This window comes from Macaca mulatta, chromosome 11, assembly GCF_049350105.2.
Source record: "Macaca mulatta isolate MMU2019108-1 chromosome 11, T2T-MMU8v2.0, whole genome shotgun sequence".
NCBI lineage: Eukaryota > Metazoa > Chordata > Mammalia > Primates > Cercopithecidae > Macaca > Macaca mulatta.
The window spans coordinates 102,130,306-102,147,514 of NC_133416.1; the positions used below are offsets into that span (position 1 = coordinate 102,130,306).

The window sequence follows — 17,209 nt, forward strand, 5'->3', positions numbered from 1 at the left end:
TTGGGAGGACAAGGAGAGTAGATCATTTGAGGTCAGGAGTTCAAGACCGGCCTGGCTGACATGGTGAAACTCCATCTCTACTAAAAATATAAAAATTAGCCAGGTGTGGTGGTGTATGCCTGTAATCCCAGCTACTTGGGAGGCTGAGGAAGGAGAATCGCTTGAATCCAGGAGGCAGAGGTTGCAGTGAGCCGAGATCGTCCCACTGCGTTCCAGCCTAGGCGACAGAGTGGGACTCCATCTCAAAACAAAAAACAAAACAAACAAACAAAAAAAAACTGCATCTACAAGGATAGGTGTGTAGAAACATTTTGCTGGGATAGTAAAGCAGGAAAAAATTGAATGTAAGCCACAGGGTGCACAATTGAGCACATAATGTCCACTTTGCAGAGAAAAACCCTGACAGATGGCATTAATCAGCAGTCAGCTTCCAATGAAATTGCACCAATGACCTCCAGTGGCCACTGCTAAATCCAGTGGGGTCAATTTGTGGTCATCTCAATGGACTGATCAGCAGAAATCCACAGAATTAACATTCCTCTTGAAATCTCTTTAGTTGACTTCCAAGACACTACTCTCTACTATATTTTCCTCTTCCTTCCTGGATGTGCCTTCCAAGTCTCTTTCGCAACTTTGTCCTCATCTTCCCCACTCTTGGCGTGCTCCAGAATTGAGTCCCAGACTTCCTTGTCTACAGTAACTCTGTTGGTGCTCTCATCCAATTTCAGGGATGTAAATGCAACCCACACGCTGATGGCTCCCAAATATGTAATCTCTACCCAGAACCAGACTTTTACTTCCAGTTACCTACTCAACACCTCTGCTCAGACTAATGGGCATATCATGCCCCCAAACGAGCTCCTGTATCTCCCCAACTCTGCCCTCAGAGCCATTTCAATAAACGGGCCCTCAGCCCTTCACGGTGCTCTTCGCAGTGCCAGCTTATCTGCAGCCACCCCAGCCAGATCCAGCTTATGCACTTACTATTCCCATGACTCAGTGACTTCACCAGGTATCCACGAGGCTCCCTCTCTCACCTTTCTCCAGTAATTGTTCAAACATCACCTTTTCAGTGAGGCCTTTCCCTGATCATTCCATTTTAAATTGTAACCCATCCCTCAAAGTACCATCTTTCTCTCCCCCTTGCTTTATTTTTCTCCATAAAATTTTATCACCTGACATATTTTATATTAGATTCATGTACTTCTTTACTGCCTATATTCCCCAACTAGAATGCATGCTCCAGAAAGAGGAAAGAGTTTGTCTGTCTTATTCACTGATGTATCTCCAACACTGAGAACAGTGTCTGGAACATAGTGGGCATTCTTTGGTGAAAAATGATGTAATCTACAAGCATCCGTGCATAGCCTGAGTACACCAGAGCACGCATAGTAGCCGTTTCTCTGTGAACAGGAAAATGATGAAATATCTGTCTCAGACACTAGTTTCTTTTCCTCTTGTCTAAAAACTGGGGTCATTTTTGGATGCAAGAAGTATATTATTGTGCGCCATTTAGACTTCACAGTCCCAAAGAGCAAAGATAAAATATAATAATATCATAAAAATAACTTTGAAAAATAAATTAGAATCAGTGTGTTGTTTTCATGTGTACATTAATTTTTAACATATATAATATATAATATCTATAGAGAGAAACATAAATTTTTTGCATAAAATTGGGGAATTAGCCATGCCAGGATTTCTATGGTAATCCTGAAACTGTCTTTATGTATCAATAGCCAATATGCTATTCGTTTGTCTATAGCTAGTTGTGTATCTCATTTTTCTTTTTCTTTTCTTTTTTCATATTTGAAATCTTGTATTTCACCTACCATTACCCCGTAATGGCAAATGATGGTCACTGAGTTAGTGGTCAAAGCTCAGACATTAGCATCAAAGAGACTGGGCCTAATTCACAGATCCCATCGATGAGAACTCTGCCAACTTTCTTGACCCCGATATACTCATAGGTTCACCATCTAGCAACATTTCTGTGAGGATCAATGAGATAATCCACATAAAACCCTTAGCACAGTGCTTGGCACACAGGAAGTATTCAGTATACACTAACTATTATTAATCTTCAGACCTTATCTGACATCTTTGGCTCTCAAAATTCAAAGGTCTTACAGATCTCAAACGCAACTCCTGCCAGCTGCAATGAAATACAGTCATGTGTTGCTTAACAACGGAGCTTAATGGCAGGGCTACATTCTGAGAAATTTGCCATTAGGCTATTTCATCACTGTGTGAACATCCTAAAGTGTACTTACACAAACCTAGATGGTATAGCCTACTACATACCTAGGCTACACGGTATAGCCTATTGCTCCTAGACTACAAACCTGTGCAGCATGTTTCTGTACGGACTGTTGCAGCCAGCTGTAACACAGTGGTAAGTATGTGTGCGTCTAAACATGTCTAAACATAGAAAAGGTAATGCATTGCACTGCAACGTTATGATGGCTATGCTGTCAGTAGGCGATAGGAATTTTCAGTTCCATTATCTTATGGGATGACCATCCATTATGGACCAAACTGTCACTATGTGGTGAATGACTGTATTCCCTTCTTCAGTTTATACCTAATGAAAATGCAGCCATTTTCAGTAAACACAAACAAAACGAATCACCTTAAATGTCGTAATAATACATGTGAATGTAGGTTTTAAAGACAAAATTATTGAGGGTTAAGAACTGGCTGATAAGTAAATGAACCAAGTGTTCGCATCTGAAATAACATAGAAGGAGGTAAAGACCATGAAGAAAAGAGGAAAGAAAAATACTATCTAGAAAAGGGGTGAAATGAAAAATCAATCAGAAGGTATAGGTTCCATGCATTCTTTTAAAACAGTGACAAAAATAATAAATAACACCTACATAGGTAGCATAGATAAGAGTGTCCGGCATCATTTCAAGGGCATTATGTGTATTAGCCCATTTTGTCCTCACAACGTCCTCTCAGTGGGTACATTATTATCCCTGTTATGGGGCACAGAGAGTAGTAATATGTCCAGCAGCTGCTGAGTGGCAGAGTCAGGATTTGAACCAGGCAGGGCAGGTCCAGAGCCCAAGCTCATAACCACCACAGGACATACGTCCTCATGTATATTCCCTGACTTCAGAGAGAGAGGTGTGTGTTGTTATTCTTTGGGAAATTGCTCCTTTCCCTGACCCTATGTGACTCCAGAAGGCTTGAATCTTCCCCTTACCCTATGTAAGCCACAAGTTGGTGGGGGGCATTGGTGACCCAACGTGACCAAACAAGGTCCATTCTCTGAATTTTTTTTCTACTGAAACTGGGAAGAAACTCTCCTTATCTTCCCTTGGACTGAGAGCTGTAAGGCTATGATCCCAAAGTGGCCAGGACCCTTTTGCCCCATGGCATGGAGGTACAAGGAAGTGCTTAAAGCATGGGCCCCTCCATGAACAGGGGCCGAAATGAGAGACAGACAGACAGACAGAAAGAGGAAAGGGGTAAGCTGTTTACGTCCCTGGATCCAGGCATCCCTGAGGTCTGCTGTACCTCCTTCTTTCTAAGTTCCATGTACCTGAGTCAACTACTTTCTACCTTGTTATTTAAGATATTAGTTTCTGTTGCTTACAGCAGAAGAATCCCAGGGAACACATTTAACTAGACATTTAATACCTCCAGGATGAGCTGGAGAAAACAAGCTACCTGCTAGACAATGAAGTAGGTTTACAGCTAAAAGAACATAGGTTCCTAGACAGAACATGCATTTTCTGAGTGCCCATCCTCTGTCCAGCACCATGCTAGACACAGGGGAATCATGAGAAATGACACTGTCCTTGTTCTTGAGGAGCTGACAGTCTAAGGTAAGAGGACACATATAAAAACAAATAATCACAAGACAGTGAGCTAGATGGTTAATAGAGTTACTGCCTCAGGGTCTTTGTACTTTGTTTCCTTGCTATAAACACTATAATCCCAGATCCATAACTGTCCAAGGCTGGTGTATCAGTTTGCTAGGGCTGTCATACAAAGTACTATAAACCGAGTGCCTTAAGCATCAGAAATTTATTGTTTCACCATTATTCAGGCTAGAAATCCAAGATCAAGGTGTTGGCAAGGTTGACTCCTTCTGAGGGCTGTAAGAGAGAATATGTCCCACCTTTCTCTCCTAACTTCTGGTGGGTCTCTTGGCCTGTAGATCTCTACCTTCATCTTCGCATGCCATTCTCCCCATGTGTTATCTGTGTCCAAATTTCTCCTTTTTCTGAGGACACCAGTCATACTGAATTAGAGACCCACTCTATTCCAGTATGACCTCATCATAACTAATTATATATGCAAGGACCCTAATCCTAAATCAAGTCACACTCTGAGGGACTGCGGACTACAGCTTTAACATATTAATTTTTACGGGACACAATTCAATCCATAACAGCTGGCTTTGTCTCACCATTCAAGTCTCAGTCCAAGTATTACCTCCACAGAAAGGCCTTCCTTGACCACCCAGTTGAAAGAAGCTCTTCCCCAACCACCAGTCACTCTACCTCATTGCCCTACTTGACTTTCTCCATGCACTTAACCACTACCAGAAACCATCTCGCTTGTTTGTCTTTGGTCTGCCTCTCTACACAAGAATGTAAACCCCATGGAAGCAAGGACTTTGTCTTGTCCACTTGTCTCCAGAGCTGAGAGCAGTGCCTGTGACACATGGTGGTGCTCAGTCAACGTCAGCTGAATAAATACATACATAAGTTAAATGAAAATCACTTGGCCATTCATAAACATAACACCGGGGAGTACCACAGGGAGTACCACAGCTATGAATAAAAGTCAAGCAGGAGAAGAGAGTAGAGAAAGGTGTGCTGTTCTGAGTATGGCAGCCAGGGTAGGCTTCTCAGGAGCTGACACAGAAGCAGCAAGAGCGGTTTCAGTGAGAGTGAGGCTGATGGTCTGACTGGGGTAGGACCGAGGTGTGAACAGGAAGTAAGGAAGTGGAGACAGCAAGGAGACATGCCACGAAGGGAAGCTGAGAGTGGGGACATCTGCATTTACTACCCAGCACCCAGACCTTGACAGCTGGCAAAGACTTTGCCATGCCTGGGGAAATAAAGTTTTCGCTTATTCCTGAAGTTTTTACAACAGCCCTGAAGCCCTCCCTCCTCTGTCCCCTGAATGTTTTGTTCTTGTTTTGGCACTGTACTTCTAGTATTTCTGTGGAACTGCAAGCTTTCCATTTTACACGCCTCTTTCCTCCTCCAAGGAACTCCTTGAGGGCAGGGACCCCAAAAGGTTCCCAATAGATATGGAAGGATAGGAACTTCTGGCTGGTGCTTCTTCCTGTGGGTGCCCCTTTCTATTACAGAAAACAAACAAACAATCAAACAAGTTTTATCCCTTTACAAACAAGACTTTGAGATCTGTGTGGTGAAAATTCTAAGACATTGATGAAAGAAATTGAAGATGATACAAACAGAAAGATATTCTGTGTTCTTGAATCAGAAGAATCAATATTGTCAAAATGTCCATATTCCCAAAGTGATATATAGAGTCAATGCAATCCCTATCAAAATTACAGTGGCATTTTTCACAGAAACAGAAAACACAATCCCAAAATTTGTTTGGAGCCATAAAAGACCCCAGATAGCTAACATGATCTTGAGCAAGAAGAATGAAGCTGGTGGCATCACACTCACTGATTTCAAATTATACTACAAAGCTATAGTAATAAAACAGTATTGTACTGGCATAAAAACAGACACATAGGGCAATGGAACAGAATAGAGAGCCCAGAGATAAACCCACACATGCATGGTTAAATAATGACCATATGGACAAAGGTGCCAAGAACACACAACGGGGAAAGAATAGTCTCTTCAATAAGTGGTGTTGAAAAAACTGTATATCTATGTGCCAAAAAAGTGAAATTGAAACTTTATCTTATGCCATAGACAAAAATCAATTCAAAATGGATGAAAGACTTAAACTTAAGACTTAAAACTGGAAAACTTCTAGAAGAAAACATAGGGGAACAGCTCCATTACATTTGTCTTGGCTCCATTACATTCGTCTTGGCAATCAAGATACATCTTGAATTTTTTTTTTTTTTTTTGATACGGTACCAAAAGCACAGGCAAAAAAAGCAAAAACAAACAAGGGGGACTGTACCAAACCGAAAAGTTTCTGTACAGCAAAAACAATCTGTAAAATGAAAAGGCAATGAAAGGAATGGGATAAAATATTTGAACCCCATATATATAAGATGAGATATTAATATCTAAAATATATAAGGAACTCATACAACTCAGCAGCAAATAATAATAATTATATCCCAACTTAAAGATGGGCAAAGGGGCTAGGCACAGCGGCTCATGCCTATAATCCTAGCACTTTGAGAGGTTCAGGCAGTAGGATCCCTTGAGCTCAGGAGTTTGTGACCAGCCTGGGCAGCACAGTAAGACCTTGTCTCTAAAAAAAAATTTTTAAAGATTAATTGGGAATGATGAGGTGCACCTATAGTCCGAGCTGCTTGGGTGGCAAGAAGATTGCCTGAGCCCCAGAAGTCAAGGCTGCAGTGAGTTATGATCATGCCACTGCCCTCCAGCCTGGGCAACAGAGCAAGGCCCTGTCTCCGGCCGGGCGCGGTGGCTCACACCTGTAATCCCAGCACTTTGGGAGGCCAAGGCTGGTGGATCACAAGGTCAGGAGATCGAGACCATCCTGACTAAGACGGTGAAACCCTGTCTCTACTTTAAAAATACAAAAAATTAGCCAGGCCTGGTAGCAGGCGCCTATGGTCCCAGCTACTGGGGATGCTGAGGCAGGAGAATGGTGTGAACCCAAGAGGTGGAGCTTGCAGTGAGCCGAGATTGCACCACTGCACTCCAGTCTGGGTAACAGAGTGAGACTCCATCCCAACAAATAAATAATAAATAAATACCCTGTCTCCAAGAAAAAAAAATGGGCAAAAGACACTGATAGATTTTTTTCCAAAGATGACATACAAATGGCCAACAAGTGTATGAAAAGGTGCTCAATATCGCTAATCATGAGGCAAATGCAAATCAAAACAATAAGATATCATCTCACACCTGTTAGGATGACTATGATCAAAAAGTCAAAAGTTAACAAGTGTATGGCAAGGAGGAAAAAAACAACTCTTATGCATTGATAATGGGAATGTAAATTGGTGCAACCATTACGGAAAACAGTATGGAAGTTTCTGAAAAAATTAAAAATAGAATTACCATATGATCCAGAAATCCTCCTTCTAGATATATAGCCAAAGAAAATAAAATCATGTTCTCAAAAAAGTATCTGAATTCCACGTTCAGTGCAGCATCATTGACAATAGTTAAGATATGGAAACAACTTAAGTGTCTAGCAACAGATCTATGAACAGAGAAAATGCGCTATATATACACTGTGGAATATTATTCAGCTTTAAAAAAAGAAGATGAAATCCTGACATATGTGACAATATGGATGAACCTGGAGGACATTATGCAAGTGAAATAAGCCAGACACAGACAGACAAATACTGAATGATCTCACATACATGTAGAATCTAAGAAAGATGAACTCAGAAACAGAAAATAGAATGGTGGTTGCCAGGGGCTGGATAGTGGAGGAAATGGGAAGACATTGGTCAAGGATATAAACTTTCAGTTATAAGATGAATAAGTCCTGGAGACGTAATAACAACATAGTGATGGCAGTTTACAACAATGGTAGTTTATAACAATTTATACTTGAAATTTGCTAAGACAGTAGATAGATCTTAAGCATTCTCACCAACCACATATGAAAAAATGGAACTGTGTAAGGTGATGAATATGTTAATTAGCTAGATTATGGTAACTGCTTTACAATGTGTGTGTGTGTATACCTCAAAACATCATGTTGTATGCCTTTAATATACACAACTTTTTTTTTTTTTTTTTTTTTTTTTTGAGACGGAGTCTTGCTCTGTCGCCCAGGCTGGGGTGCAGTGGCCGGATCTCAGCTCACTGCAAGCTCCACCTCCCGGGTTTACGCCATTCTCCTGCCTCAGCCTCCTGAGTAGCTGGGACTACAGGCGCCCGCCACCTCGCCCGGCTAGTTTTTTGTATTTTTTAGTAGAGATGGGGTTTCACCGTGTTAGCCAGGATGGTCTCGATCTCCTGACCTCGTAATATACACAACTTTTATTTGTCAATTACACTTCAGTAAAGTTGGAGAAAAAAATAAAATAAAATAAATAAAAATCAGGCTTTCAGGAGTGATGTCATGAAAACCAACAGAGCAGGAAGCTCCAGGAGCTATCCCTCTACTGAAACAACCACTGACCCAGAAGGAGTGACTAGAATCAACTATTTAGGAACTAAATAGTGGAACCTAACTAGACACTTAAAATAACCAGGGGAGGGCTTGATGAAGGGAGGGACTGCTGATCTTTCCTAAGACAGCAACATAAGTGAACCAGCTACCATTCCCATCACAGCTTTGAGGACAGCAGTCCATATTCTAGGCTCGCTGGTACCAGAGTAGGTAGTGGGGACTTTCTCTTCCAAAAATTGGTGTTGTACATTTTTGTTGGTCTAGCAGTGCCTGAGGGGTTGATGCAGACACTCACTTTGGTTTTGGCCCTCTTGGTGGCAGCAACTTCCCCTGGCAGCATCCAGGAAAATGTTAAGAAACAACTCTCACCCACTTTTCCCTTTTTGGAACCAGAAATTTAAGGAAATATTTTTCAGGTCACTGACTGACCACAGAAATAACACAACAGAAACTTCAGTGACCACACAAAACAAGAAATACATATTTGCAAAAAGAGTTTAGAAAAGTCACAAATTAACAGCACTAGTCCTTAATGGAAAAAAGTCAGCAATCCCTGAGGAGTGGGAAAATGGCATTTCTAGAGTTATAATATTATAGTACTCAAGATTTCCAATTTTCAACAAAAATTTACAAAGCCTACAAAGAAATGGGAAAATATAGTCATTCACAGGAAAAAAAGAAATTTGTCAGAAATATTAACAAGTGAACCCAGACAACAGAATTACTATCAAGGGTGTTAAGTCAATTATATTAAATATGGTCAATGAGCCAATGAGCTAAAGGATTACAGGTATGTAATCCCAGCTACTAGGGAGGCAGAGACATGAGAATTACTTGAACCCAGGAGGCAAAAGTTGCAGTGAGCCGAGATCGCGTCACTGCACTCCAGCTTGGGCGACAGAGGGAGACTCTGTCTCAAAAAGAAAACAAACAAACAAACAAGAATAACCCAGTCCTCAGTGTCAAATGAGTTCCATCACAGCCAAGCACACTGCCAGCCTTTTTCTTTCCCTCACAAGAGAACTCTCTGGCGCTCGGCTTTCGTCTCTTCATTTGCGTTACAAAAAGCACACCTGACCCTGTTGAAAAGGGCATTTAAGGAGATCATCAAAGGGGCCTGTGGTGCTCCTTTCAGAGCACATGATCTCTCTCCCTAATAAGCCCTCTCCCAGTCTTAAGAAACCCACATTCAGGAGCAACATTATGCTACCAGCTGCAGCTGAGGGCTCTGGGTGAAATTGAGCCAGGGCTGGGGAACAACTCAAAAGTCATCTGAGAGGTGTGACACCTCCCTGGCGTCTAGACCCACGGCCGGCAGCCTATAAACTTTTTCTCTTTGACTTTTTAAAATAAGATTCATGAAACCACTTTTCCTATTATGGCATAAGAAATGATGCTGGCCGGGCGCGGTGGCTCATGCCTGTAATCCCAGCACTTTGGGAGGCCGAGGCGGGTGGATCACGAGATCAAGACCATTCTGGCTAACACGGTGAAACCCCGTCTCTACTAAAAATACAAAAAATTAGCCGGGCATGGTGGCAGGCACCTGTAGTCCCAGCTACTCCGGAGGCTAAGGCAGGAGAATGGCGTGAACCTGAGAAGCGGAGCTTGCAGTGAGCCGAGATCGCACCACTGTACTCCATGTACTCCAGCCTGGGCGACAGAGTGAGACTCCGTCTCAAAAAAAAAAAAAAAAAAAAAAAAAGAAAGAAAAGAAATGATAACTGCTTGAAGGATTATACCTCTTTGCCATTTGATGGCATCTCTATGAGGACAGGGAACTATGGGCTCAGTCATCTTTGCAGCCCTAAAATCAAACTCAGAAACTGGCCCCCCGAAAGGCTGTTGAATAAATAACATAAGTAAATTCCATTTTTATACTATCTACTGATGTCTAAAAATTCCAAATTAGAAGTTTAAAATCCTATGATAGATATCTAAAGGAGAACAAAGTAATCCAAAATCAATTATATATTACATGCTACCTAGGATTTTATGAAACTGAGCTCAATCTCAAAATTAAAGAACTGTACTGTAGGCTGGGTGCAGTGGCTCATGCCTGTAACCCCAGCACTTTGAGAGGCCAAGGTGGGCAAATCACTTGAGGCCAGGAGCTCAAGACCAGCCTGGCCAACATAGTGAAACCCCATCTCTGCTAAAAATACAAAGATTAGCCGGGTGTGGTGGCTGGGGCCTGGAACCCCAGCTACTTAGGAGGCTGAAGCACAAGAATTGCTTGAACCTGGGAGGCGGGCCGTGAGCCGAGATCGCACCACTGCACTCCAGCCTGGATGACAGAGCGAGACTGTCTCAAAAAAAAAAAAAAAAAAAAAAAAAATCAAAGAAAGAACTTACTGTAAAATCTGCTTTGCTTTGTTACTCACTCTTATGAATATAGAGCCAATCACTGGTTCTAGCCTCACTATTATGCTATATTAAGGGAGGAGACCACCCCTCATATTGTCTTATGCCCAATTTCTGCCTCCAAAGAAAGAAGTAGTAAAAATTAAAAGGCAGACATGAAATCCACATGCAGACAGCCCAGTGCCACACCCTGGGCCTGGTAGTTAAAGATCAATCCCTGACCTAACCGGTTATGTTATCTATAGATCCCAGATATTGTATGGAAAAGCATTGTGAAAATCCCTGTTCTGTTCTGTTTCATTCTGATTACCGGTGCGGGCAGCCCCCAGTCACGTACCCCCTGCTTGCTCAATCGATCACGACCCTCTCACACAGACCCCCTCAGAGTTGTAAACCCTGAAAAGGGACAGGAATTGCTCACTCGGGGAGCTCGGTTTTTGAGACGTGAGTCTTGTCGATGCTCCCAGATGAATAAAGCCCTTCCTTCTCTAACTTGGTGTCTGAGGGGTTTTGTCTGTGGCTCGTCCTGCTACAATATTACTGTATATATGTAATATATTCTATATTACTATATTTTCTCATTTATAAAGTGGGAGTAAAAATAACAGCTACCTCACTGAATTTTTGTGAGGATTAAATTAGTTAACACATGTATAACAGTTAATGGCACATAGTGACCACTTACGAAATGTTAGCTAGTATTATTGTTGTTGTTACCAGGCACTGGTCTGGCTAACATTCTATTAGACCAAGTTAAATATTAGTTCATTTAATCTGCCCAGAAAAGTATTAATAGAAGCAAGTTGCACATATAACCTGTCCCCTTGACAACAAAATTTGCCTTCTAAAAGCCATTAATGGATTCTCAATGTACAAGAATTGCCTATGAATTGTTTACATTTTAGAATATGATTTCCCCTTGAGGCAGAATATATAGTTAACAGGTCTTAAATGTATACCAGAAAGAACTGAATCGCCTGCTTCACTAACAGGTTTCTTTAAAAAGAAAATCAGACAGCAATTTTACCTTCTGTTCAGGCCAGATGAGGTTCCTAATCCTGCAAGGTCTGGGGTACTTTCATCTGATAAGAGCCCATGAGCTTCTGAGAGCTTCAAATGACTACTACTTAGGTTAAAAATAAGCACCGAGAAACAAAAACTAAGAAACAAAAGCAGAAGTATTTATAAAATTGCTCTCTTCGCACTGTCCCACTGCGGGTACTTTCCTGTCTCTCAGATCATTGTCCTTTAGTCCAGCAATTTCCAGGGTCCTGCAGGCTGCTGGTCCCAAGATGCTCAGGCACACAAAGGTGTTGTGGCCAAGTAAGGTTGGGGAACCCATACTATACTCCCCTCTTGCCACAATACCATTAGCATATTAAAAGCCTCAGCCCCTTCCAGGAACAAAACCTGTTTAGTTGTGCTTAACCCACCGTTTGAAAACTTACTTAACCACAGACTCCTTTTGTGATAGTAGGTAGCTAGTTAGACCTGAGCAGCGCAGAAGAGGGTTCCCCTGCCCCACTCCAGGAGTGTCAGGCAACCATCGGCATCAGGCAGTTAACTGTCTCTCTAAAATAATAATTGGGCCGGGCACGGTGGCTCACACCTGTAATCCCAGCACTTTGGGAGGCAGAGGTGGGCTGATCACTTGAGGTCTGGAGTTTGAGACCAGCTTGGCCAACACAGTGAAACCCCATCTCTACTAAAAATACAAAAATTGGCAGGGTGTAGTTGCGGGCACCTGTAATCCCAGCTACCCAGGAGGCTGAGGCAGGAGAATCGCTTGAACCCGGGAGGTGGAGGTTGCAGTGAGCCGAGATCACACCACTGCATTCCAGCCTAGGCGACAAAGCGAGAATCTAAATAAAAGAATAAAATAAAATAAAATAAATAAAATAAAATAAAATAAAATAAAAAATTGGTCACAGCCAGCACCAGGGAAAGGCAGTCTCCCAACAGATAGAAACATCTGAAACTGAGGATCAGTGGCTTCCTGATAAGACCTCAGGAGCTGGACCAGTGGGCTCAAGCAAAAAAGAGGTCAAATGGCAAAGTTTAACTGGCATATGACCTTCTAGGAACATTCAACCGGTAAGGGAAGAATGCCTCGAGTGAGCATGTGTACAACTCCAGTAAACATACTGTGCATGCATCACTCCTAAGTGCTGGCAGCCACTGCGGATGCGGAGAGCCCACCCAAGGGAAGAATCAGGAGAGAAGGGACACCAGCCCCTGGAAATAGGACAACATATAAAATCCCAAGTCAAAGGTCAATCCACGCACTTGATCTCTCCAGTCACCCTCTTGACCCTCTTCCAAGTTTACCTCCTTTCGTTCCTGCTCTAAAGCTTTTGAATAAACCTTCACTCCTTCTCTAAAACTTGCCTTGGTCTCTCTGTCAAATTTTTCCTACTGAAGAGGGAAGAACTGAGGTTGCTGCAGACCTGTATGGACTCACCACTGCTAACACCTTTTTCAAGGAATATCTACTAGAATCTAGGTTTGGGAAATGCTGAAACAGCCTAAACTAACCAATTATTTCCACCTTAAAATGACTGTGGGCTCATTCACCTGGCCTGGCAAAGTCAGCCCTTACTTAAAAGCAGATGGGAAAGAATGTTGACCCTCTACATACCCACAGTCCCTGATCAACACACATTTTCATGAAGAGGTATAACTTGGATCAAGTCAAAAAGAAACTATCCCCGGATCCATCTGAGGTGTGTCCCACACTCATGGAACACACCAAAAAATTCAGGAATGGCTCACAGGGAAGTATGATTTCAGAAGACCAGGAGCATAAGAAAAAGGAAGATGACACTATAAGAGCAATCCTGTGAACAAAAGGAATTTAATCCTCCTGTTTTTTTGTTTTGTTTTGTTTTGTTTTTTAAGTCAAGGAGAAGAATCCTGGTGCATTACAACCTAACTGGAATATGTCCAAAGTGATGGGACAAAACCACAAAGTGATGGGACAAATCCACTGACACCAGATTAAAGGAGTCCTGATCAGAGAGGAAGCTGGAGGGTGGCAGGGTCCTTGAAAAACTATCTCCAAAGACTCCAATCTCTAGAGCATTCTCTTAGTTCTACAACTGAAAACTTTTTCCAGAATCCTCAATATCTATCTGTAATGTAAGGCTCCTTTTTGCTAGCACCAGAAGGTTACATAAAATTAGGCACTTGCAGAAGCATCTTGCCCCCCTTATCAGGCCACTGTGGTATTCACCCAACCATAACTGCCCCAAATGGCCAACACGTGGGGATTATGGGAACTACAATTCAAGATGAGATTTGGGTGGGGACACAGTCAAACCATATCAATGAAGGAATACATGGATATACATGCAGAAATCTGGGTGGCTTTAATTCCTTCCATGAGTTATTAAAATCTTACCATCACTATGAGCTAGCCAAAATTAAAATACATCTGGGCAGACAGGAGACCCAGATGGGTAGGAACTAAATATGCAAACATTTCGGTCAGTAGAAAGAAAAACCAAGAAAAGGGAAGAAATAAGATTCAAAATGATCCCAAGAGGCACATCCTGGGGAAAACCCAACAAGATAAATATAGTAAGTCCTCAAAAGATGCTAGTTACTAGTGTATCATTAATATTAAATAATAATATTAACTGTAAATCCCTGCATTTACATTGAAAATAGCAATTACATAAGAAGACATAATAGAGAACTGGCTTAGCCAAAAGCCACAGGAGAAAATATAATTTGGGTTTTGGCTAATCACAATCCCAACAAGTGTCAGCACTGCAATGTAGCTGCTAAGTAACTAACACCACTGCGCAGGCCTCACCCATAGCAAAGGAACTGACAGGCTCACAAAACTCTCCCAGCTAGGCCATATCTGACATGTAGGTTTCATTTAGCCACAAAAGATACAGACAATCGGAATTGTATCCAGCAAGAAGTGACTATCACGGCTGTAAGTCGGGAATCCAAATTAAACACAAATAGTTGATAGAACAGGTGGTAACTATAGATGTGAAGGTTTAAGGTACTCTTCAATATTTGAAGAGCTGCCAATAAAGAATGGCACTAGTTGTTTTGTGTCGCCAACAGGTGAAATTTGCAGGGGAGACTAGGTTAGGCTCCATACACAAAATGATTTTCCAATACTTAAAATTATCCAAGAATTGATCCCACAGGCTTGAAAAGTTTTAAGCTTTCTTTATGAAAGTGCCTGAGAGCCAGAAGATTATCTACCAACAAGAGTAATGTAAGGATTCCTCTGGTGGGTGAAGGGATGCACTCTGAAGTTTTGAGACCCCTTTCAACATCAAGAACCTGCAATTCTACGATTCTGACTACTGTTGAGCTTCATCAGATTAGTAGACAGAGCCCAGTGCTACCCTTTCCTCCAACTCATTTTTGCATGGTGAATGGTAAACACTTAAAAATATTCTTGGGGACAGGTGCAGTGGTTCACGCCTGTAATCCCAGCACTTTGGGAGGCCAAGGTGGGCTGATCACTTGAGGTCTGGAGTTTGAGACCAGCCTGGCCAACATGGTGAAACCCTGTCTCTACTAAAACTACAAAAATTAGCAGGGCATGGTGGCGTGTGCCAGTAATCCCAGCTACTTGGGAGGCTGAGGCAGGAGAATTGCTTGAACCAGGCAGTCAGAGGTTGCAGTGAGCTGAGATGACACCACTTTGCTCCAGCCTGGCGACAGAGCAAGACTCCATCTCAAAATAAATAGATAAATAAATTCTTGGTAGACTCTGGAAAAAAATGATCAACTAATACTTGTGTCTCCAATATTAACTAATTTGTGTTAAATACCCGTCAATCTACTTAAACTCTTGTATTTCTTATCTGCAAAAGGACCTAAATGAGAAGATAAAGGTAAATTAACTCTGAAAACCTGTAAAGCAATGTAAGGGATATTTATAATTATTGAGGTTTATCAATAAGTAGAGAAGCACTCAACTAATTTTTTAAAAAGAAAACATTTCCATATAAAGCAGTCATTTTTCTTATCTGACTTCAATTGTAAATTGCTGAGGAAGGTCTAATTTCACCTTCTATCTCAAGATTTGGTAGCCAGAGTCACCAAAGACTTGCATACTTACCAGAGGCCTGAACATACAATTCCAGGAAGGTGCCCAACACAGAGTATTAGCAAGAGAACTTGGAGGCTGGGCTTTGCCTTCTGTCCTCAAACAGGAATAAATGTAGAATCCAGGGAGAATGAAAGAGTAAAAACTGGGACACCTAAACTAAGAATAAACCAAAGAGACAGGAATATTTGGGTGCTAAAAGGCAAAGGCCAAACACAAACCGTAAAAGAAAAAAATGGATGAACTGGACTTCAAAATTAAAAGCTCTCTTCAAAAGTCACCATTAAGAAAATCAATTACTCTACATATTTGCCAGCAAAAGAAAAGGAAAATCAAATGCAAGCCACAGATGGGTGAAAATATTTATAAATCATATTTGATAAGGCACTTATATTCAGAATATATAAAGAACTCTTACAACTCAATAATAAGACAAGGAACTCAATTTAAAAATAGGCCAGGCCAGGCGTGGTGGCTCACACCTGTAATCCCAGCATTTTGAGAGGCCAAGGCAGGCAGATCACCTGAGGTCAGGAGTTCGAGACCAGCCTAACCAACATAGTGAAACTCCGTCTCTACTAAAAATACACAAATTAGCCAAGCATGGTAGAGCATGCCTGTAATCCCAGCTACTTGGGAGGCTGAAGCAGGAGAATTGCTGGAACCCAGGAGGCAGAGGCTGCAGTGAGCCAAGACCGCGCCACTGCACTCCAGCTTGGGTGACAGAGCAAGACTTCATCTCAAAAATAAATAAATAAATAAATAAATACAAAAATAGGCCAAAAATTGAACGGACATTTCACCAAAGAAAATATATAAACAGCTGAGTGGGTTCCAAGATGGCTGAATAGGAACAGCTCCAGTCTACAGCTCCCAGTGTGAGCGAGGGAGAAGACAGGTGATTTCTGCATTTCCAACTGAGGTACCAGGTTCATTTCACTGGGGCTTATTGGACGGTGGTGGGTGGAGCCCACAGAGTGTGAGCTGAAGCAGGACGGGGCATCGCCTCACCCAGGAAGTGCAAGGGGTCAGGGAATTCCCTTTCCTAGCCAAAGGAAGCCATGACAGACAGTACCTGGAAAATTGGGACATTCCCACCCTAATACTGTGCTTTTCCAATGGTCTTAGCAAACGGTACACCAGGAGATTTTATCCTGTGCCTGGCTCGGAGGGTCCCAAGCCCATAGATCCTCGCTCACTGCTAGCACAGCAGTCTGATATCAAACTACAAGGTGGCAGTGAGGCTGGGGGAGGGGCATCTGCCATTGCTCAGGCTTGAGTAGGTAAACAAAGCAGCTGGGAAGCTCAGACTGGGTGGAGCCCACTGCAGCTCAAGGAGGCCTGCCTGCCTCTGTAGACTCCACCTTTGGGGGCAGGGCATAGCTGAACAAAAGGCAGCAGAAACTTCTGCAGACTTACCCGTCCCTGTCTGATAGCATTGATGAGAGTAGTGGTTCTCCCAGCATGGAGTTT

The 17,209-nt window shown here is 42.2% G+C and overlaps 1 protein-coding gene across 4 annotated transcripts in view; it reads right to left on the minus strand.

Moving 5' to 3' along the window:
* The window catches only part of TMCC3 (transmembrane and coiled-coil domain family 3), a 306,045-nt gene that overhangs the window by 236,735 nt on the left and 52,101 nt on the right, over positions 1-17,209 (minus strand). For 2 of the 4 annotated variants that reach the window (XM_077954776.1, XM_028829781.2), the window contains exon 1: positions 11,681-11,758. The exons of the other annotated variants lie outside the window; for them this stretch is intronic. The gene's annotated coding sequence lies outside the window, so the exon portion shown is untranslated. Of the gene's footprint in view, positions 1-11,680; positions 11,759-17,209 lie in introns of those variants that run through there. 4 annotated transcript variants of the gene reach the window in all.